Source organism: Puma concolor, chromosome B3 (assembly GCF_028749965.1).
Source record: "Puma concolor isolate L17-30 chromosome B3, mPumCon1.1.hap2, whole genome shotgun sequence".
NCBI classification, from domain to species: Eukaryota; Metazoa; Chordata; class Mammalia; order Carnivora; family Felidae; genus Puma; species Puma concolor.
In genome coordinates this window covers 124,554,355-124,579,277 of record NC_141672.1, presented here as the reverse complement: position 1 = coordinate 124,579,277, position 24,923 = coordinate 124,554,355, and the positions used below count along the sequence as shown (strand labels likewise).

The following is a 24,923-nucleotide window of genomic DNA, read 5'->3' as shown; positions in this document are numbered from 1 at the left end:
TAACAGACACATGGAAAGATGCTCAACATTACTCATCATCAGGGAAGTACTACTAATAAAAACCATGATGATATACCATCTCCCACTGTCAGAATGGCTAAAATAACAACACAAGAAACAACAGGTGTTGGCGAGGTTTTGAAGAGAGGGAAACCCTCTTTTACTGTTGGTGGGAATGCAAACTGGTGCAGCCGCTCTGGAGAATACTACGGAAGTTCCTCAAAAAGTTACAAATAGAACTATCCTTTGATCCAGCTATTGAATTACTAGACATTAACCCAAAGTATACAAAAATACAGATTGAAAGGAGAACATGCACTCCGATGGTTATAGCAGCATTATCTACAATAGCTAAACTATGGAGAAGGCCCAAATGTCCACTGATTGATGAATAGATTAAGAGGATGTGGTATTAGTCAGCTATCAAAGGAATGAAATCTTGGCATTTGCAATAACATGGATGGAGTTAGAATGTATGTACCATGCTAAGTGAAATAAGTCAGACAGAGAAATACAAATACCATATGATTTCACTCATATGTGGAGTTTAAGAAACAAACCAGATGAGCATATAGGATGGGAAAAAAGAGAAAGAAACAAACCATAAGAGACTCTTAGAGAACACACTGAAGGTTGATGGAGGGATGTGTGGTGGATGGGCTAGATGGGTGATGGGTACTTATCATGAGCACTTGTATGCAAGTGATGAATCTCTGAATTATACTCCTGCAATCAATAGTGCACTGCATTTTAACCAATGAGAATTTAAGTAGAAATTTGAAAAGAAAAAAAAAAAGTAGGATAAGCACACACACACACACACACAGAAATAATTTTATACTTTAGGTATATACAGTTTATTTTATGCCAATTACACCTGAATAAACTGTGAGATAGTTTCCATTGCTGCACAGCATCTGCCAGCATAAAGTCTCTCAATCAAGAGGAGTTTTGGGATGAAATTTATTTTAATGTTGGGTTATATGATAGAAATAGATCATTAAGTCATTGTGAGAAAAGCAAAACATTTTCTATTCGTTTGCTGTTATAAATTATATATGTGTGTATATGTACGTACATATGTATATATATATATATATATATATATATATATATATATATACAGTATAGAAAATTTATTTGAAGCTTATATTAGTTTCCTGAGGCTGCCATAACAAAATACCACAGACTGACCACTTAACAGAAAGTTATTGTCTCACGTTTCTAGAGGCTGGAAGTTTGAGATCAGGGATTGGCAGAGTTGGTCCCTTCTAAGGCCTCTCTCACTGACTTCCAGACAGACACCTCTGCATCTCTTTATATATTCTTGCCTCTGTGTGTGTCATGCCTTTATCTTCATGTGGTATTTTTTTTTAAATAAGAACAACAGTCATATTGTTTCAGGGGCCCACCCTACTCAAGTATGACCTCATCTTAACTAATTACATCTGCAATGACTATCTCCAAATAAGGTCACCTTCTGAAGTACTGACAGCTGTACTTGGATATAAAAATTGGGGGGGGGGGATAATTCAATTCAAAACAAAGCTCCACCTCATATTTTAATTTTTTCCCTCTCTCTAAACTTTTTAATTGAGCAAAGTGTATTTTAAAATTTAGTAAATATGATACAGATTAGACATTCAGCAATATCTATAAAAAGAATCATCAAAAAATCAGAATTGCTATTTACTGAGAATCACAGATAACTAATATAGCTCCTTTTCTTAAGAGTTATTTTTCTTTAGGGGTGCCTGGGTGGCTCAGTTGGTTAAGCGTCCAACTTCAGCTCAAGTCATGATCTCTTTCGAGATCATGAGTTCGAGCCCTATGTCAGGCTTTGTGCTGACATCTCAGAGCCTGGAGCCTGCTTTGGATTCCCTCCCTCTCTGCCCCTCCCCCGCTCACATTCTGTCTCTTTCTGTCTAGCAAAAAATGAATAAACATTCAAACAATTTTTGAAAAGTTATTTTTCTTTAAACTAAAGAAACAGTGGTAACTAATGATAAAACAACCATGACCACAACAGCAGTATTAGAGATTAAGCAACTCTCCACTACCCTTACTTATGTTTTTTTTCTTATTCAAGAATAATTAACATACAGTGTTATATTAGTTTCAGGTGTATAATACAGTGATTCAACAATTATGTTTCTCAGTGTTCATCAGTAAGCATATCCTTTATCTATTTCACCCATCCCCCCTGCCCGTGTCCTCTCTGGAAATCATCAGTATGTTCTTCATAGGTAATGGTCTGTTTTTCTTATTGTCTCTGTTTGCTTGTTTTGTTTCTGAAATTTCACATATGAGTGAAATCATATGGAATTTGACTTATTTCACTTAGCATTATACTGTCTAGGTCCATCCAGGTTGTTACAAATGGCACAATTTCACTATTTATTATGTTCCAATAAGAATCCATTGTATATTTATACCACTTCTTTATCCATTCATCTGGTGAGGAACATTTGGGCTGCTTCCATACCTTGGCTATTGTAAATAATGATGCAATAAACATAGTGGTGGATATATCCCTTCAGATTAGTGTTTTTGTTTTATTTGGGTAAATCCCAGTAGTGGAGGTACTGGATCACCTGATAATCCTATTTTTAAGTTTTTACAGAACCTCTACACTGTTATCCACAGTGGCTGCACCAGTTTGCATTCCCACCACTAGTGCAAGAGGGCTCTCCCTTCTCCACATCTTCAACACCTGTTGTTTCTTGTGTTGATTTTAGCCATTCTGACAGGTTTGAGGTGACATCTTATGGTAGTTTTGATTTGCATTGCCCTGATCGTAAGTGATGATGCACATCTTTTCATGTGTCTGTTGGTCATCTGTGTCTTCTTTGGGGAAATGTCTATTCATGTCTTCTGCCCATTTTTAATTGGATTATTGATTTGTATCAGTTCTTAATATATTGTGGACACTGATTCCTTATATATTGTGGACACTAATTCTTTATCAGATATGTCATTTGCAAAATCTCCCATTCCATGAGTTGTCTTTTAGTATTGTTGATTATTTACTTTGCTGTGCAGAAGACTTATTTTAATGTGGTCCCAACAGTTTATTTTTGCTTTTATTTCCCTTGCCACAGGAGACCTATATAGAAAAAGTTACTATGGCCCATGTAAAAGTAGTTACTGCCTGTGTTTTCTTCTAGGATTTTTATGGTTTCAGGTCTCACATATAGTTCTTTAATCCATTTTGAATTTGTTTTTCTGTATGGTGTAAGAAAATGGTCCAGTTTCTTTTGCCTGTTGCTATCCAGTTTTCCTAACACAATTGGTTGACAAGACTTTTTTTCCCATTGGCTATTCTTTCCTGCTTTATCAAAGATATTGACCATATAGTTGTGGGGTTATTTCTGGGTTTCCTATTCTGTTCCATTGATCTCTGTGTCTGTTTTGGGGCCCATAGCATACATTTTGGTTACTACTGCTTTGTAATATAACTTGAAGTCTGGAATTGTGGTTCCTCCAGCCTTGCTTTTCTTATTCAAGATTGGTTTGGCTATTCGGGGTCTTTTGTGCTTCCATACAAATTTTAGAATTGCTTTAGTTCTGTGAAAAATTCTGTTGGTATTTTAATAGGGATTTTATTAAATGTGTAGACTGTTTTGGGTAATATGGACACTTTAACAATATTTTTCCTTCCAATCCATAAGCATGAATGTCTTCCCATTTCTTGGTATTATCTTTAATTTCTTTCATCAACGTTTTATAGTTTTCAGAGTACAGGTCTCTCACTTGTTTGGTTACGTTTATTCCTAGATATCTTATTGGGTTTGGTGCAAATTTAAATGGGATTGTTTTCTTAATTTCTCTTTTTGCTGCTTCATTATTAGTGTATGGAAATGGAACAGATTTCTGTACATTGATTTTGTATCCTGTGACTTTACTGAATTCATATATCAGTTCTAGCACTGTTTTGGTGGAGTCTTTTGGGTTTTAGATAGTATCATGTCATCTGAGAATAGTAAAACTTCTTTAACTAATTTGGACACCTTTTATTTCTTTTTGTTGTCTGATTTCTGTGGCTAGGACTTCCAGTACTATGATGAATAAAAGTTGTGAGAGTGGACATGCTTGTGTTATTCCTGACCTTAGGGGAAATTCTTTCAGATTTTCCCCATTGAGGATGATGTTAGCTGTGGGATTTTCATATAAGACCTTAATTATGTTGAGATATGTTTCCTCTACACCTACTTTCTTGAGAGTTTTTATTACGAATGAATGTTGTACTTTGTCAAATGCTTTTTATGCATCTATTGAAATGATCATATGGTTCTTATTTTTTCTCTTATTGATGTGATATATCACATTGATTGACTTGCAAATATTGAACCATGCTTGCAACCCAGGAATAAATCTCACTTGATCATGATGAATTTTTTTAATGTATTGTTGAATTCAATTTGCTAGTGTTTTGTTGAGGATTTTTGCATCTATGTTCGTCAGACATATTGGCCTGTAGTTTTCTTTTTTGTGTGTGTGGTGTTTTTAATCTGACTTGGGTGTATCAGAGTAATGCCAGTTTTATAGAATGAATTTTGAAGTTTTATTTTCTTTTCTATTTTTTTTGGAATAGTTTGAAAATAGATATTAACTCTTCTTTAAATGTTTAGTAGTCTATGACTGTGGAGCCATTTGGTTCTGTAATTTTGTTTGTTGGGACTTGTTTGATTACTGATTCAATTTCTTTGCTGGTTATCAGTCTGTTCAATTTTAAATTTCTTCCTGTTTTAGTTTTGGTAGTTTATATATTCCTAGGCACTAATCTATTTCTTCCAGGTTGTCCAATTTATTGGCATATAGTTTTTCATAATATTCTCTTATGATTTTTTTTTATTGTGGTGGTGGTTATTTCACCTATCTTATTTGTGAATTTATTTATCTGGGTCCTTCCCCTTCTCTTTTTGATAAGTCTGGCTAGGGGGTTATCAATTTTATTATTATTTTTTTTCAAAGAACCAGCTCCTTGGTTTCACTGTTCTGTTCTTTGTTTTTGTTTTTGTTTTTTTTAAGTTTCTATGTCATTTATTTCTGCTCTAATCTTTATTATTTCCCTTCTGCTTACTTTAGGCTTCATTTGTTGCTCTTTTTCCAGCTCATTTAGGTATAAAGTTAGGTTGTTTATTTTTGAGATTTTTCTTTCTTCTTAAGGTAGGCCTGTTTTTCTATATACTCTCTTATGACCACTTTTGCTGTACCTCTAAGGTTTTGGACTGCTGTGTTTTCATTTTCATTTGTTTCCATGTACTTTTGGATTTCTTCTTTTAGTTCCTGGTTGACCCACTTACTGTTTAGTAGCATGTTATTTAATTTCCATGTATTTATGGTCTTTCCAGATTTTTCTTGTGGTTAACTCCTGACTTCATAGCATTGTGGTCAGAAGAGATGCATGGTATGACTTCGGTCTTCTTGAATATGTAGAGGCTTGTTTTACTGCCTAATATGTTATCTACTCTGGACAAAGTTCCATATGCACTTGAAAAGAATGTGTATTCTGCTATTTTAGAATGGAATGTTCTGAGTATATCTGTTAAGTCCATCTGGTCCAGTGTGTCATTCAAAGCCATTGTTTCCTTTTTGATTTTCTGTTTGGATGATATGTCCACTGATATAAGCAGGGTGTTAATGTCCCCTACTAATGTCATATTAGTGCCAATTAGTTCCTATATTTGTTATTAACGGTTTTATGTATTTGCACACACCTAGGTTGGATGCATAAATACTTACAATTGTTATATCTTCTTGTTGGATTGTTCCCTTTATTATTATGTAGTGTATTTCTTTGTCTCTTATTACAATCTTTGTTTTAAAGTCTATTTTTTTCCAGTATAAGAATTGCTACTCCAACTTTCTTTTGACATCTATTTGCAAGACAGATGCTTCCACATCTCCTCATTTTTGATATGCAGGTGACTTAAGGTGTAATATGAGTGCCTTGTAGGCAGCATATGGGTCTTATTTTTTACCCATTCTGTCACCCTATGTCTTTTGATTGGAGTGTTTAGTCTATGTCTTTTTATTGCAGCATTTAGTCCATTTAATTCAGAGCAATTATTGATAAATATGTATTTATTGCCATTTTATTACTTGTTTTGTAGTTGTTTCTGAAGATTTTCTCTGATCCTTTCTTGTCTTTCTCTCATAATTTGCTGGTTTTCTTTAGTGATGTATTTAATGATATTGGATTTATTTTCTTCATTCTTTCCATATTTATTAGTGGTTTTGATTTATGGTTACCATTAGGTTTCTACATAACATCATCTGGGTATAGCAGTCTATATTAAGTTAAGTCATTTAAGTAAACCCATTATTTACTCCTCTTCTCCCCACATTTTAGGTCTATGTTGTTATATTTTATATCCTTTTATTTTGTGAGTTCCTTGACTGATTTTTGACATAAATATTCTTTTTTTTCCTGTTACTGTGTTCCCTAAGTTTATGCTGTCATTTCTGGTCTCTCCTTTTCACTCAAGAGTCCCCTGTAATATTTTTTGAAAGACTGGTTTAGTGGTCCTGAGATCCTTACCTTCACTTTCAATCTACATGTGTCTTCAGGTCTGAAGTGAGTCTCTTGTAGGCAGCATATAGATGGGTCTTGTTTTATTAACCAGTCACCCTATGTCTTTTTATTGGAGCATTTAGCTAATTTATATTTATATTTACATTACAATTAAAGTAATTTTTGATAGTTGTGTACTTATCGCCACTCCGTTACTTGATTTGTGGTTGTTTTTGTAGTTCTTCTTTATTTTTTTTTCTTCCTTTGCTCTTTTCTTCTGTGATTTGATGACTTTCTTTAGTGTCTGCTTGGATCCCTTTATCTTTATTTTCTGCTTGGATCCCTACTCTATTCTGAATGTATCTCTTATAGGTTTTTGACTGGTGCTTACCATTAGGTTCATATATAGTATCTTATGTGTATAGCCATCTATACTAAGTTGATGGTCACTTGTGTTTGAACCTATTCCAAGAGCACCAAATTTTTACTTCTTTCACACGTTATATGCATATGATGTCACACTTTAAGTATTTTTATTTTGTGAATCCTTTGAGTGATTTGTAGATATAATTGACTTTACTGATTTTGTGTTTGACCACCATACTTGTTTCATAAGTGATTAACCTACTTTTATTATGTCTTTATGTACCTGTGAATTTTTTCTTCATAATTTTATTTCTTCTGATTATGGTCTCTTCTTTCTACTCAAAGAATTCCTTTTAATATTTCTTGTAAGGGTGGTTTAGTGGTGATGAACTCCTTTAACTTTTGTTTTTCTGGGAAACTCTTTATCTCCCCTTCTATTCTGAATGATAAAATTTCTTTGTAGATTATTGTTGATTGCAGGTTTTTTCCTATCAGTACTTTGAATATATCATGCCACTCCCTTCTGGCATGCAAAGTTTCTGCTGAAATATCAGCTGATAGCCTTATGGGGTTTCCCTTTTATGTAACTGTATTATTTTCTTTTGTTGCTTTTTAAAATTCTCTTTTTATCACTACTGCTCACCATTTTAATTATTATGTGTCTTGATGTGGACCTCTATGGGTTAATTTTGTTGGAGGTTCTCTGTGCAGGCTGGATCTGGATGTCTGTTTCTTTCCCCAGTGTAAGAAAGTTTTCAGCTATTATTTCTTCATGTGCATTCTGCCACCTCTTCTCTATCTTCTCCTTCTGGGATACCTATAATTTGAATGCTATTATGTTTGATGATGTCACTGATGAACAATTGCCAGAACTATCCTAGGCCTTTTCTTTGCTGTCACTGTCCTCATGGTAGTCTCCTTGATGAGGCTGCAAGAATTGTGGGACCAGAGGCCAACTCAGCTCCTGTCAGTTGACCCTACTTCACATGGATACTTGTGCACAGGACACTTCACACTAGTGGTTGGCAATGGATCCATTTTGCCAATTTTTCCTTCATTGACATCCTGATCGCCTAACTTGGTACAGTGTCAGTTTGGACAAATGTCCTTCACACCTGTAATTAACACTTCCCAAAAAACTGCTGAGTCAGTTAACTACCAGTCTTTTCTTTATATCAACTTGCTTTTCTACTTGAATATTCTTTTTTAAAAAAAGCAATGCTGGGGCGCCTGGGTGGCGCAGTCGGTTAAGCGTCCGACTTCAGCCAGGTCACGATCTCGCAGTCCGTGAGTTCGAGCCCCGTGTCAGGCTCTGGGCTGATGGCTCAGAGCCTGGAGCCTGTTTCCGATTCTGTGTCTCCCTCTCTCTCTGCCCCTCCCCCATTCATGCTCTGTCTCTCTCTGTCCCAAAAATAAATAAACGTTGAAAAAAAAAAAAAAAAAAAAAGCAATGCTATGGTTGCAAATGGAAGCTAACACACTCAAATAAAAAACGTCATTATAGGCCCTAAAATTATCCCTGTGCCAGCAGCAGGATGCACACCCTACTTTGGGAAATGGTAGCAGGCAATTGTCTGACCCTTCTCTGATATTCTTAATCCTTTAAGAGAGCTCTTTTGAGTGAAAAGAAAAAAAAATCATGGATTCCCCTAGATTATGATTGTTCTTTCAGTATCTGCCAATTGAGAATATGTATAAAGACCTAGATACTACTAATTCAGAATGAATTGACACTGCATTAGTGACAACAGCTGTGCATGAAAACCAGCAGTGCCATGGTAAGAGGAGCCACCTCTTCCATCTACTGGGGTCCTGGCATGCTAACTAATGTGAAGTCCCTTTGAAACTCTGTGGCTTCCTGGGATATTCAGCACATAGTTTCTTCCCTGACTTGGAAGAAAGAGCCAAGCCTCTTTCTCATTATGTGAATGTAAGCATTTTTGTCTTCTAGCTGGTTTGGGATTCTCTGGTCTGTGAAATGCAGGTTAGAACCCCTGTTTACTTCTTACCTCACAGATACTGTTTTTGTGAGTATAAAATTAAATACTGTTGTTGAAAGAAAAAGGAAATCTTCTTAAATGGAAAAATGTATAAATATAACCCTTTCCATAAAATATCAGGAGAAAACTGGGACTCTGGAGAAAAAAAGGAAAGAGAAAATATGAATGGGGCAAGAAGAGAAAGGCCAACAATAATGAAGACACTGACCACAAGGGCACTCCATGATCTGCAGCCCTTGGCTCTAATGGGACTTGGTTGCTAATCCTGCTGTCTCATTTATAGTCACCAGCCAAGTAGCAGGAGGAGTAAAGAGGCCATATGACTGGGTGTGACTTGGAGAAAACCCAGCAGTTTTGGCTTTGGGGCTTTGGCCAGGCACTGAAAGGTAGAGCTTGGAGACAGGGGGGCTTCTATTCAGGCCTCTTTTTGTTACTGGGGAAATGGTCTAGGGCTACCTGTTGGGTCCCTTTTCCTCCTTTATTAGTACTCACTAGGACTGGCTGCACTGCAGTTGGTGGGAGGAAGAAAGAAAAGGTCAGAGACCTGGAGGAGAGGGGAGAGAGCCCTACTTACCAGGAGGTGGGAGTTCGGGTGGGAGAGGGCTCTTCACTCTTCTTCCTAGCTCCCAAGAACAAAGAAAGGCACCAGAATATCACCCTCCCTTTGTGTCTTCTGCCCCATTTAAATTGTTCACTCCTTTGGAAGGCTGAATTTTGTCTGCTTGAGCTTGAATTTCATAAAAGCCCCTTTTGCCTAGGAGAACTAAATAACCATGGGTGAGCAATTCTTAGTATTATAGGAACTGGGACCAAAAATGACTTTGTAATAATAGGAAGAGACAATCAGGCAGGCAGGAAGGACCTTATAAATAGCTTATAAAGCTGAAGTGAGTTTAACTTTTAAACCCCCCTAAGCCTCTCTGATTCATAATAGTGACAATGTAACAGTGTCCAGGTGCTCCAATACAAAACAAACAAAAAACAATATCCTTTCTTGATTTTTTTTTAATTTTTAGTTCAACAGATCAAAAATAAGTAAAACCTGAACTTCCTGAGTTTCCATATTGAAGGCAAAATTCCCTTTAGAAAAATTGTATACTGAACCAATAGTGTGACACTGATTAAAATGGAGGCTCTGCTGGGAAAATGCAGAAAGCAGCAAACTTGCTATCCTGATGTCATCATTACTAGGAAGCATTTCTTGAGCTTCTCCACAAACAGTGGGAGCATTGGGCAGAGGGCATGGAGATGAATCATGAGCTTTACATTTCTGGACTAAGATAGGCTATGCTCCCACAACCAAGCAATGAGTAAACAGAATAGTGGATTGAGTCACATCAGTGCCCTTGATATATTTTATAGGTTTTCTATTTTGGGTTAGCCAAAAAGGCAGCAGGGCATTTTTTTTAAGCCATCACCCATTTCCTTAAATCTACATTTCAGGTGCCAGGATGAGAAGGATGGGAGTTTTGGGGCAGGGCTGCCCAGGCGAGAGACTTTAAGGGAGCCACGCTGTACCTTTAATGGGGCAGGAGTCTGATTACTCAGAGTTTTGGATGCTCCCATATTTTCTCTGTGGCATGTAGATCTTTGTGACGTTGTCGTCAGGCTTCCTGTGTGTTGTCCAGGAAGACTGACTAGGAAAAAGGATTGTGGATATTTTTGTTTGTTTATATGATAAGAATCTGATAGATATTTATCTTTTACATTTCAGCTGAGTGCATCAGGTGCCCCTTGAGGAGCTGGGGAAGTTGAATGACTGCTACTGTTTTTGGGATCTGTCCATCACTGGATAAGAGTCTTAAGACCCACGAGTAACTTTTTCAAAGCCAAGTTCTGAGACTTTCCATAAAGCAGCCTCCTAGACCCCCCACCAGCTCTGTCCCAGGACTCAGCACCCATGGACTAGAGCCTGGGGGAGCTTGTAGATTTCTGAAAGGGATGGAAGGAAGGTTCATGGGAGTGTCTCATTCTTCATTCTCTTTCTCTGTCAGCTTGTGCCAATTAGGGAAGCTGGGCAGCTTTCTGTGGAAGCTGTGATGCCTTTACAGCCATAAACACCCCTTAATCAGAACTCTCAGTGTACCTGCACAAAGGACACTAGTTCCAGAGTCTGATGTGGGGTTTGTACTTGGCTTCTGGAGATCTGGGGCATCATCTCTGCATTCTTCCAAGAGTCCAGTTTGCTGGTTGGCTGGCCACAGGTAAATTCAAGAAGTATGTGTGGATTGGATGACACATAGTTTCTTAGGGTTATGATCTGGGTGATTTGTGGTGTGTGTGTTTAAATGTGGGTGTGGGTGAGCACATGTAGAAGTGTGGTTGTGCATGAGTATAAGATGGGTCATGGTTGAGACAGTGGCTGCACCAAAATGTACTTTTATTTCTCATCTTGGAGCTATCCAGAAAACCTGAATTCTCCTCCCACAATTGGGTGCAGTTAAGTCTTCTGCAGACAGCACAACATTCTAGAATGTGGCCATGAGGAGGTGAGGAGAAATCCCAGGGCTAAAAGCTTTACTTCCAGCACATCTTTCTTGGCCTATGAGCCTCCAGCCTGATGCTGAGTATGTTCTATGTTTGGCTCAGAACAGCAGCAGGCCTGGGGAGGCTGATGCCTGCAGCTAAGTCAGATGTGCCTCATCCCATTTAACAGGCCTCAAGGATGAGGCACTTGACACTTGCCTCTTTTCTGTGGCTCTCTTCTGGTGTTCTAGGGAGGCCACTGATCCAGAAAGTATGTGTGATTGTGAGGTCCTTGGGATGTTGTTTTCCCTTCTGAAAGTCCTAATTTTCCTCCTCAGGATAATTTGTGCCCCAAGCAGCTGAGCTGATACAGGTCCTGATGTATCCTGGCTGACACATCAGGCCAAGGATAATTCCCAGCACAGGGCATAAGAGAACGTTAGAGCTGGAAACTAAAAGGCTGTCCTGTCCATGGAGCTGAATGTGCAGTCTCTGTGCTCAGCAGTTGTGCTTCCCTCACACTGGCTGCTTGGAAGTGCCATTGTTCTCTTTCTAGCAATTTCTGAGAAGGCAGATTTTTGGCCTTTCATTGGAGGAGGAGTATTAGGGGCAGCTCAGTTACACTCCATTACTTTTTTTAATTTGCTTTTATTGAAGTATAATTACATACAGTATTATATTAGTTTCAGGTGTACAATATAGTGATTCAACAATTCTATACATTACTCAGTGCTCATCACAATAAGTATACTCTTATTACCCTTTATTTCAGCCATCCCCCATACCCACTTCCTGCCTGACAACCACCAGTGTCCCAGTCTTTGTCATTACTTTTGCCCCCTCAGAGCCACTGGAAGGAGATCCAAGGCCTAGCCCTACCCAATGAGGCACCTCATCTTCCTTCCACATCTGTACCCAGACTTGTTGACAGCACAGAACCCTCTTCTCCATTAGCAGTTGCCTTTTAAACCAACAAAATCACAACAAAACACAAACTTAGAGCCATTCTTGACCCCTTGTTTCCCTGTCATCTTCACCTATGTCCCTCTCCAAACACACTAGAATGAAGCAATGTTGCTATAGTCATTTAATGGATCATCATATCTGGATAATGATTTGAGAGGTAAGTCACATGAGCAGCATACTTAGAAATAGGTATTTAGTAAATATGATAGTTTAAAAATTAACAAAAATGCATCCTAAACCGAAAGCAGAAGAAGGGCTAAGGGAAAGGAGGGGGTTGCTGGGTACATCCCAGAGCTTGTACCTGTCCCAGACCTTGCCCTGATCACCTACATATTTCACTGCCCCAATCTCAGGGCCATCACTGTCCCTATGGAAAAGAGGAAGCTGGTTCCACATCACACAGTTTAGAAAGGAGGAGCCTTAGCTGTACTGTTGCTGCTCCCTGGAATTCTGAAATCTACTTGTGGAATCTGATTTGAATGTCACCACATCACTGCCTATTTCTGGAGAAGCACCAGGATTGCTGTAGACTACAGCTGTGTTTATTAAACTACATGTTGTAAACTAATCACTTTGTTGAAAGACAGGTGCTGACTCACCAGGTCTGGGGAGGGTGTGAGGTTCTGCATGGTTGACAAGCTCCCAGTCTAGGCAATGCTGCAGGTCCACAGGACCCATTATGCAGGGAGTTCCTCAATGTGAGCTGCACCTAGAACCATCTGGAGGTGTTTCAAAAACCATGGTGCCCAAGCTGTACCTCCTTATCCAACTATATCTGAATATAATGTTGCCAAGAGTCAGGAGCTTTTCAAGTTCCATAGGTGATTTTCAATGTGCAATTGAAGTCATGAGCCAGAACTCTAGAGTTTTGTTAAGATATTTTACATTACTGATATAAAAACCAGAAAACAAACAAACAACCCCCCTTCTATTTGGAGAATAATGGAATATCCAATTTTGAAGATATTCTGATTCTCATCCCCTAGTGTGCAGGTCAGAGCTGGTCCTGGCATCAAAGTCTGGGCAACTGGGCTCTGATTGCAATTTTTACAACTATGAGCTATCACTACTGGAAAAACCTTTAATTTCTGGTTTTTGTGCCCTTTAAACGTGTGATGTTGGACAAAAAGAACTTTAAGCCATTCTCAGCTCCAATAATTCCCAATTTCTATATTATTGGCAAGTCTGTACTCCTATGCCCTCATCCAGAGCAACCTTGGAGGAATTCATACATCCGAAGTTTTTATTATATTTGGGGCCCTGGAGTCCTTCAAGGGCTGCACACATTCTAGAAGACCTAATCTTGTTAGCCAATCTCACCATCCTACCTATCAGTCCCCTTTCTCTCCCTACCCTCAAAACACACTCCAGGCTTTTGTCTAAACCATTAGTAGGAAAATATCACTATAATGCAGTCTCTGATGACACAGGGCATCTGTTTTGATGCTGACATCTGTTGTCTATTTTTATTTCTATCTATCCCTTCTGTGCCAAAATAAGGAAGTCAAACCCCTTAGAACTGGCGACTTTTGAGCTGCAAGGGACTGTAGCATTGAGCTGATTCAAATGTGGATTATTTAGGTGAGGTTCTCAGAGGTCACATGGCTCCTGATGGCAGGGCCTGGGCAGTTATGGGCTCTGGGTTTTCTGCCACAGCTCTTTCCAGTGCATCAGGTTGCCTATGCATCCCCAGCCAAGCAGAACCTGAGAGCCACCAACAGCCACACCACCTCAGGGATCTATCTTAGAAATATGGTAAGTGCAAAGACATGTAGATATATGGAGGACACCTGGACACCTGGAGGACACTTAGAGGGGTACCAAGGGTGTCCTAGAGGGTGAGAAGGAATCCAGGAGTGAAAATTCAACTGTCTCCAACTTGCTGCACTGCAGGCTCATTCACAGTCTCTGGCAGCCAGGCTTGCTAAACAGAGGGAGTCTGGGGTCACAGCACAGAAAATTCTGTGGGAAATGAATCAACTGTGGAATTTCCACAGAATGGATGATGTACCAGCTGGCATCAATCAGACACCAAGCAGACGCAGGCAATGTTCTAAGAGCTTCACAGGCATTCATCCCTTGGTCCTCTTGATGATACTTTCAGGTTAGCTATTTTTTCTTCCAGTCCTTTTGAGATATAATTGATATATAGCACTGTATAAGTTAAAAGTCCATAGCATAATGTCTTGACTTAGATATTGAAGTCAGTGCTATTTTTAAGTCTCATGTTATACGTGGGGAATCTGAGGCTAAAAGGTGTTCATTAACTGGTCCAGGGTTGCAGCACTGGGAATGACCTTGGACAGACCAATGCCCAAGTCCCCTACTTAATAGTTACATTCAGCACAGGTGAGTCATGGAGCTGCTTTTCTCAGAGTTTAGCACCAGGAGGACAAGACTGGACACAAAAAAAATTACCTGAATTCCAAGGTAGCCTCGTGTAAGCACCAACTTGAATGGAGTATGCCATCAGTGCAGGTGTGTGGGTGTCAAAGGCAGCACTGGGAGCTACTAACTCAATAGAGCAGCCCCTGAGAAAATATAAAAGAGGCAGTTCAGTTAAGCCAAAGGCATTTCCTGGTCTTCTTCTGGCAATTAGGGATTGCAGAGAAGCTGTACTGCCCAAGACACAAATAATCTCATTTCCATGAGGCTCAAGGGGCCAGAAGGCCACCACTTAGCTTGATGTTCCCAAGTATATGCATGCCAGGCCATTTGGAGGTAATCAGGTATTCAGGGAGTGAACATTTTACTAACTATGGAGAACCAGAAATGTACCTCTGCACAAAAAGGAAACCATTTGGAGGTACAAGCTTCCAGTGATGAAGTAGAGAAGCCATGGGGATAAAAAGTACAGCATAGGGAATATATAGTCTATGGTACTATAATAGCATTGTATGGGGACAAATAATAGCTACACTTGTGGTGAGTATAGTATAACATATGGCATTACTATGTTGTACACCTAAAACTAATGTAACATTGTGTGTCAACTATATTTCAATTAAAAAAAGAAAGGGAAACTATATTTAGACAATTTCAGAAATAGGGAAGCCTCCAGTGTGGAGGAATCAGAAGCTTCTTACTGGGGCCACAATCTATCAAGTAATAAAGGCCAAACAAGCCTCCTCTTAAAGTGAACAAGAATGGAAATGGGCAATTCTGTCTTGGGCTTGAAGAGTCAACTTTCTTTTCTTTTGCTGAACCACTGAAGCAGAGTGAGAAAGACTGTTGAATCCATTCCAGGTAAACTTCACTGAATGCCAAGTGCACTCTTTCCACAATAAATTTTTTAAGTCAAGAAAATTACTTAAAAGCTCAAGTCAGTAGGTGTGTCAATCTGCTGTTGGTGGGCCCTTTAACCATTCACGGTTTCTGGCTGTTTTGTTTTGTTTTGTTTTGTTTCTTACTGTGTATGCTCCAGCACCATGAGAGGCATTCAATAAATAGTGTCATTTGCTATTAACTCCTTCACTCAACAAAAGCCAGGTGAACAGTGAATAGCAAATGTGTCCTGTTATCAAAAAGTTTTCCATTGTCTTAACTTAGGAAGCAGTTAATTTATGCCAGACAATATTCAACTGAGTGACAGATTACATGATTGAGATAACAAAACTATAGGAATTCAATGGAAAAAACTGTTAAGAATGAATTCTGGTTTGAAAGGAATTCTGACTAGAGATGGGGTGAAAAGTCATGAAGAACAGGGAATAGCCCCATCAAATCCCATGAGGGTATGAGTGAAGCTCATTCTAGAGGAAGTGAAACTCTTCAATCAGTGCAGACCAGGGGCTAAAGCTTGCGAGAGAGAGCCAAAGGGTCAAGTTAGGACTCAATACATTTCTGTATTGAAACTCTCCATCCTCAAAGGCAGCTGCTCAGGGTGTAATGTAAGAGATGGACTATTTCTTAACTGTGCATATCCCATTAATTTTATGCATCAACTTGGCTGGGCCACAGTACCCAGATATTCAGCCAAATATCAGTCTAGATGTTGCTGGAAAAGTATTTTTGTTTGTTTGTTTTTAATGAGATTAGTATTTAAATCAGTAGACTGTGAGTAATGCAGATTACCTTTCTCAATGTGGATGGGCTTTATCCCATCAGTTGAAGACCATAAAGAGAAAAAATACTCCCCAAGCAAGAGGGAAATCTGTCTCCAGACTGCCTTTGGACTTGAACTGCAATGTCAACTCCTCCCTGGGTCTCCAGCTCATGATCAATCCTACAGATTTTGGACTTGTTAACCTCCACAATCATGTGAGCCAGCTTCTTAAAATAAGTCTCTCTCTCTCTCTCTCTCTCTCTCTCTCTCTCTCTCCTATCTCTCTCTCTCTCTCTCTCTCTCTCTCTCTCTCTCTCTCTCTCATTCTCCTCATTTCTACTGATTCTGTTTCTCTGGAAAACCTGTTTCTCTGGAAAAACCATCCTGGGTGCAATGTCACTATCATCATGGTTCCAAATGTGTCCAGCAGGCAGAACATGTGGGATTCTGTCCTAACATCATGAAGCATTTTTGTATTTCATATAAAATAATGAAACATAATGTGGGCTAAATAAGACACAATACACTTCGCTATATTTTATTTTATTTATTTATTTAATGTTGATTTATTTTGAAAGAGAGAGAGAGAGCATGAACAGGGGAGGGGCAGAGAGAGAGAGGGAGATACAGAATCTGAAGCAGGCTCCAGACTCTGAACTGTCAGCACAGCTCCCAACATAGACCTCAAACTCACGAGCCTTGAGATTATGACCTGAGCCAAAGTCAGACGCTCAATTGACTTAGCCACCCAGGTGCCTCTATATTTTAATTCTCATAAGTAGTACTTAACCCCAAAGTTTCAAGAAAATGTATAGGAGAAATTTTAAATTTGAGGAAATTCTAGCCAATAACTTTAGTTTTTTTTCTGATTAATTTGGAAAAAAAAAAAAAAAAGAATATGACCACATTTTCCTGGCAGACATTTTAATCTCCTTCACAGAAACCAGGGTTTGTTGAGAGCATGACTGAGGAGTGCTGAATTAGGACAGGTGCTCCCAAACTCATGGGGTTTCACCCAGCTTAAGGTCTGCAGAGCACCTGGGCAGGCAGGCGTTTTTAACCTCCCAGGTGATTGTGATGGGCAATCAGGAATGAGAAACCTTAGTTTCCAGGGCAACATCTGACTTTACCTCGTTAGGGAAGACCTTTACATGGAGCACTTCCCAGGACACCAGAGTCCTACAAGACATATTAGCAGCTAGGACAGGGCAAAAGCTGGAGTGTGGAAAGAACCACCTTCCTTCCAATGAGAGGAGAAATGGGAGAGAAAGAGCTGACTCCATAAGAGTAGCCCACAGCCCTGCTGGGGCCAGGCATGGGCAAAAGAGCAGCTCACACTACACACCTGAGTTAATGATTAACCACCTTTCTCCCTAAATAAGTGCTTTTTCTTTGAAGATTTATTTTTTAGCGTATATTCTGGAAGTATTATAGAATGGTGATGATATTTAGTGATTTTTTAAGTGACTGCACATTTAAAAAGCCTTAAAGAAATGCTCATAAGTCCTTATTCCAAATAGTTCTCAGGAATTCAATCTTGGGTACAGAATCATTGCTCTAGCCCATATAGCTATATACCTCCTACTCCTGCCACATCCCGGAGTGAACTCTTCAACTACAGTCAACAGCAGTTCTATTTCACCCTAGGGGCACCTGGAGGAAGCACAATAAACTGGATTTGTGGGCAAGCAAAAATCTTGGAAAGTGGTGCTTCAGCAATACAATAAATCCCCAGAGCAAATAAACAAGTTTAAGTTCTGATAAATATTAAAGGGCAGCTTTTTCCTTGATACATGCAAAACAGTTTATTAATCATTTTTTTCCACTTTTAGTAATTCCTCTGATGAGGGGTGGTAGGTTTATGCCATTATATAACTGATATTTCACCCCAGAGTCTGGAGTCTGCTGTCTACCTGATGGGTGATAGAGCCCTAAGTGGATAGGTGAGTAGAAAGATAGAGGGGATGCTTGGATAGATGGATGAATGGATGGATAGATGGATGGATGGATGGATGGATGGATGGATGTGTGGATGGATGGATGGATGGATGCATGGATACCCACACACATACATAAGAAGAAGTGGGATAGATAGGCAGGTAGATAGAAAGATGAATGAATAGATAGCAGTTGTATGACCCATAGCACTTCATCTCCACATGATTTTATTTAATCATTACAATAACCCCTTTGAACAGATGTAGGTGTAATTATTTCTCCTGTAGTTTTGTAGATGAGAATAATGACATCTGTGTTAAGGAACTTGTACAAAATCACACTGCTTGCAAGAAGCAAAGCAAGGACTCAAAGAACTTGTTCTTTCTGGAGTGTTCTCAGGAAAGGAATCCATGTCCTAAAACATATCTCTCCATCTCTTCCCAGATTATGTCAGCTACCAGTGAACCACACAGTCAACATCAGCAGTGAGGTTTTCAAAGAAATGTGAATCTGAAAGGTCACATGTCTGCCAGTACACCAAAAGATCCATGACTCAAGTGAAGATGTTTCCTGTGATGGTTGGTAAAGGGAGGATGAGAGAAGGCAGAGACCCAGACTTCCAAGGCTGCCTGGGTAAGAGAAAGGAAAAGAGTCTTAGGGACCAGAGAGGAGGGAATGCCCCATCAAGAAAAATCCAAAGCTGAAAGTAGTGCCCTAATTTTGACTCATACATTCATTTACAACCACCCAAGTAGAAATACAGAGAAGGTGTTTATCTATCCCTGCTTTTTCCTTCCTATTATAATACAAGTCCTAGAGAAAGTAGAGCTTAAAAGCAGGGTCAAAGTTCAATAATTATATGGGAAGTTCAAGCCCAGGGCAGTGAGGATGAGGAAAATGGATGGTGAAGATGTCTTGTGACAAAACACCACACTTCTTGAAACAGATCATGAAACTTGTTAAATTATGTAAATAAAAGAATTATTTCTATTTTTAAAAAAGACAGTGTACTTCTCAGCATCCTCCTTTATTGGCCTGTGGACCTTATCCAAAGGATTGTGGGATGGACCCACACTGTAGAGAAGACTGTTGGAGAACTGTACTAAACTCCACCCTTCTCCAGTTCCCTTTGTCAAGTCTCACCCCACAGGGACCTAACTTCTCATTATTGGTATGTCTGTCACCTAGTCCTCCAAGTCTGCATGGGCACCCCTTGAAGTCTAGGGCTGGGTGCTCTTGAGCAAGTAGAGAAAGAGGTGATGAGGATATCTGAGCTAACATCCAGGGGTAGGTCTCAACCTACTGCTATTGTGGATTTTATTCCTATGAAATTCTCTGTGTGTTTTCTACACAAGACAAAAAAAACCATGTGTCCTTCAATATGCATGATTAATATGGATTCACAAATTCTCCATAAGATACTAGCAAATCAAATTCAACAACATATAAAAAGGATTATCCACCATGATCAAGTGGGATTCATTCCTGGGATGCAGGTCTGGTTCAACATTCACAAATCAATCAATATGGTACATCACATTAATAAAAGAAAATAAAAGAACCATATGATCCTGTCAATCGATTCAGAAAAAGCATTTGACAAAATTCAGCATCCTTTCTTATTAAAAACCCGCAAGAGGGGCGCCTGGGTGGCGCAGTCGGTTAAGCGTCCGACTTCAGGCAGGTCACGATCTCGCGGTCCGTGAGTTCGAGCCCCACGTCAGGCTCTGGGCTGATGGCTCAGAGCCTGGAGCCTGTTTCCGATTCTGTGTCTCCCTCTCTCTCTGCCCCTCTCCCGTTCATGCTCTGTCTCTCTCTGTCCCAAAAATAAATAAATGTTGAAAAAAAAAATTAAAAAAAAAAAAACCCGCAAGAAAGTCGGGATAGAAGGAACATACTTAAACATCATAGAAGCCATTTTTGAAAAGCCCACAGCTAATATCATCCTCAATGGGGAAAGAACTTTCCCCCTGAGATTCGGAACACAACAGGGATGTCCAGTCTCACCGCTGTTGTTTAACATAGTGTTGGAAGTTCTAGCATCAGCAATCAGACAATAAAACAAAATCAAAGGCATCAAAATTGGCAAAGATGAAGTCAAGCTTTCACTTTTGCAGACGACATGATACTATACATAGAAAACCTGACAGACTCCACCAAAAGTCTGCTAGAACTGATACATGAATTCAGCAAAGTCGCAGGATACAAAATTAATGTAAAAAAATCTGTTGCATTTTTATACACTAATAATGAAGCATCAGAAAGACAAAAAAAGAAATTGATCCCATTCACAATTGCACCAAGAATCATAAAATACCTAGGAATAAACCTAACCAAATATGTAAAAGATCTGTATGCTGAAAACTATAGATAGCTTATGAAGCAAAGTGAAGAAGATACAAAGAAATGGAAAAACATTCCATGCTCATGGATTGGAAGAATAAATATTATTAAAATGTCAATACTACCCAAATCTATCTACACATTCAATGCAATCCCAATCAAAATTGCACCAGCATTCTTCTCGAAGCTAGAACAAGCAATCCTAAAATTTGTATGGAACCACAAAAGACCCCAAATAGCCAAAGTTATAGTGAAGAAGAAGACCAAAGCAGGAGGCATCACAATCCCAGACTGTAGCCTCTACTACAAAACTGTAATCATCAAGACAGCATGGTATTGGCACAAAAACAGACACATAGACCAATGGAATAGGATAGAAACTCCAGAATTGGACCCACAAAAGTATGGCCAACTAATCTTTGACAAAGCAGGAAAGAATATCCAATGGAAAAAAGACAGTCTCTTTAACAAATGGTGGAGAACTGGACAGAAACATGCAGAAGAATGAAACTAGACCACTTTCTTACACCATTCACAAAGATAAATTCAAAATGGATAAAGGACCTGAATGTGAGACAGGAAACCATCAAAACCCTAGAGGAGAAAGCAGGAAAAACCTCTGTGACCTCAGCTGCAGCAATTTCTTACTTGACACATTCCCAAAGGCAAGGGAATTAAAAACAAAAATGAACTATTGGGACCTCATGAAGATTAAAAAGCTTCTGCACTGCAAAGGAAACAATCAACAAAACTAAAAGGCAACTGATGGAATGGGAAAAGTTATTTGCCAATGACATATTAGACAAAAGGCTAGTATCCAAAATCCGTAAAGAACTCACCAAACTCCACTCCTAAAAACAAATAATCCAGTGAAGAAATGGGCAGAACACATGAATAGACACTTCCCTATAGAAGACATCCAGATGGCCAACAGGCATATTGAAAAGATGCTCAACGTCAGTCTTCATCAGGGAAATACAAATCAAAACCATACTGAGATATCACCTCACGCCAGTCAGAGTGGCTAAAATGAACAAATCAGGAGACTATAGGTGCTGGAGAGGATGTGGAGAAACGGGAACCCTCTTGCACTGTTGGTGGGAATGCAAACTGGTGCAGCCACTCTGGAAAACAGTGTGGAGGTTCCTCAAAAAATTAAAAATAGATCTATTCTATGACCCAGCAATAGCACTGCTAGGAATTTACCCAAATGATACAGGAGTGCTGAGGCATAGGGGCACTTGTACCCCAATGTTTATAGCAGCACTTTCAACAATAGCCAAATTATGGAAAGAGCCTAAATGTCCATCAACTGATGGAAGGATAAAGAAATTGTGGTTTATATACACAATGGAATACTACATGGCAATGAGAAAGACTGAAATATGGCCTTTTGTAGCAAGGTGGATGGAACTGGAGCATGTTATGCTTAAGTGAAATAAGCCATACAGAGAAAGACAGATACCATATGTTTTCACTCTTATGTGGACCCTGAGAAACTTAACAGAGGACTATGGGATAGTGGGAGGAAAAAAAAAAGTTAGGGAGAGAGCCAAACTATAAGAGACTCTTAAAAACAGAATAAACTGAGGGTTGATGGGGGGTGGGAGGGAGGGGAAGGTGGGTGATGGGCATTGAGGAGGTCACCTGTTGGAAGGAGAACTGGGTGTTGTATGGAAACCAATTTGACAATAAATTTCATATTAAAAAAAAAGCATGTGGCCTTCACTGTCCTCGATTTCCATAAGCTTTAATAGGGACTTATTTATTTAACACTTTCAATCACCAAATGTGAGCACTTAGAAGTTGCACCCATCATCTGCAGCAAAAAAAAAAAAAAATTTGATTACAAATGAGTTCCCTCTTCCCTCTGGGATTCTGTCTTTTTTTAAGTTTCTTCTAGTTTCTAGAAGTTTCTCTCATATCCTTTTGTCTCTGCATACTAGAAGTGCTGAAGAATATATGTATCTATTTGCCTATGCCTCAAAAATGATCTCTAATATAACACCTTTTTCTAAAAAACAATTGACCTTGTATTTTCTTATTTTTCATTTTTATTTTCCCATAACACTATAAGTAATACTCAAATGGTTTAATTGCAAGGCATATTTGTGAAGGGTTGTGTATTGCACAGGCTTCTCTGGCTTCTCCTTGTACAGGAAATCAAGATCAGTCAACTCTAGCCCAGCCCACAAGCCCTCCACATACTTCATTGGCCTGGCTTCCTAACTGTGTCCACTACTCCCCTCCCCTGCAGCTCAGCACCCCTGCCCTTCATGGGGCACCCAGACACACCTCATGCTTCCTGATTCATGTTCTGTCTGCCTCTGCCTTCTCTACCCACCACCCTTTCTCCTCCTAGGGAAATTCTTCTCACCCAACTCTAAACTGCCCCAGATTACCAGGTACACTGGTCAGACTCTGGATTTTGGAGGCTCATGAAGTGGTTTCAAGTCCAGGTCCCATCAATGTGTGTTCCTGTGTAAGAACCTACCTCTCTGCACCCTAGTTCCCTCATCACATGGAAATCATAATGCCATCCTCTTTGCATGGGTAACAATTTTTCATATATTTATGCACATATTATATCATCTTTTGTTCTATACTCTCTCCAAAGATGTTTGTATTCAAAATGGCTTTGAGATATAGAAATAGTGTCTCCCTCTGTGGCAGAGGACAGGTTTGCTTCCTGAACAAGATAATAAGGGTACTGTTGTAATTTGAACAAGTTTGTTAGCAAACCCCTGGTAGGACTGGAAGGGGGGGGGGGTCCTAAGCTCAGAGCTCCTTATCTATGACACAGACCCAAAGTGTGTGTGCAGCATCCTTCTGGGCCCATCTCTGTATCACTCCCATGGAACTTTGCGGGCAAGGGCAATGAAGTCTTTTGTCTCGGACCTAGAAGTCGTGTGTCTTCCAGTTTCCACGAACAGTGGCAGGCTAACTAGTTAGCTTACAAAAAGGGTAAATCCTCAGACACTTCACCATCCTTAACACCTTTCCTCTGGCTGAGGGAGATTTCCTACTGCCAGACAATACCATAGAACCTCCAGGAGCTGCTTTCTGGAACTCCTAACTTAAATACACACATGCTTCTATTAAAGTATCAGTCACAGCCATCTCTATATCCAGGGATAGTGCCTGGTTCACTATGGATAAGTTAATGTACCTCAAAGATTGCTCAGCTATTAAAATCTACTGCTACCCTGCATCTTCTCTTGCCATCATTTCTTCTCTGTTAAAAACACGACGTTTAAAAAGTGCATAAACATGTATGCATTCATCATTTGCCTTGAAATGTAGCCTCTATTTTAGTCAGGGCCAAATGCTGACACAGGGTTCTTCTCTGGACTTAATTCATCTTATTCACTTGGGATGGGGTTGGGAGGTTATGAACCTTCTGAAATGACATGAAAGTTGTGTGTATATGTATATTTTCCTAGGGACAGGTATTATTGCTTTTATTGGAATCATAAATGTATCTGTGCTAAAGCCCCTGAGGTGAATACAATAGATGTTAGCCATAAGTAAGCAGGGCTTTGTTGCACTTTCCTGGAGGCTGTGCTGAAAGTGAGCTAGGTGTTATATCCTCCAAGCCTCATCATGGGGAGACTATGAAATGAAAACAAAAAAAAAGAGGCCTGACTGTTGAGAGGGGCAGCAACAGAGAAGATCAGATAAGAGAGGAAAGACACCCCCAGACCAGAGCAATTGCCAATCAAGATGAGATATGGGGACTCTACTAAAATAGCTATTTAAAAAAACTTTTTTTTAACATTAAGTATTCTTCTAATGTAAGTTGTAAGACAATATGGTATGACCCAGTGTCTTAATCTGCTCTGGCTATCATAACAAAATAGCATACCTTGGGTAGTTTAAATGATAAATATTTATTTTCTTGCAGCTTTGGGGACTGCAAGTCCAACATCAGGGTGCCAGTATGGTAGGTTCCTGGTGAGGACTCTCTTCCTAAATTGCAGAGGGCTGTCTTCTTGCTCTGTCCTCACATGACAATGGGGTGGTGGAGAAGACAAAGAGCAAGCTCTTTGGTGTCTCACCCTTTGAGGGTCCTAATCCCACTCATGAGGGCTCTACCTAATGATTTCCAAAGCCCCCCCTCCAAATACCATTCCCCTGGGGATTAGGGCTTCAAAATATGGACTGGGAGGCACAATTCAGTCCATAACAACTAGAAAAGTTAAAAACACACATACACTGCTACCTTGCAAATGCTAACCCTATATATGCCTTTGAGAAATGCCTGTGCATATGACCCAGGATA

At 39.4% G+C, this 24,923-nt stretch overlaps 1 long non-coding RNA gene across 1 annotated transcript in view; it reads right to left on the bottom strand.

The window, feature by feature from the left end:
* Positions 1-11,977: 11,977 nt before the first annotated feature.
* LOC147580352 (uncharacterized) overlaps positions 11,978-24,923 on the bottom strand; it is a 29,435-nt gene continuing 16,489 nt past the window's right edge. The window contains exons 2-3 of the long non-coding RNA XR_015251928.1: positions 14,734-14,846; positions 11,978-14,442 (exon numbers count right to left, since the gene is read on the bottom strand). This is a non-coding gene — a long non-coding RNA (uncharacterized LOC147580352). The remainder of the gene's footprint in view (positions 14,443-14,733; positions 14,847-24,923) is intronic.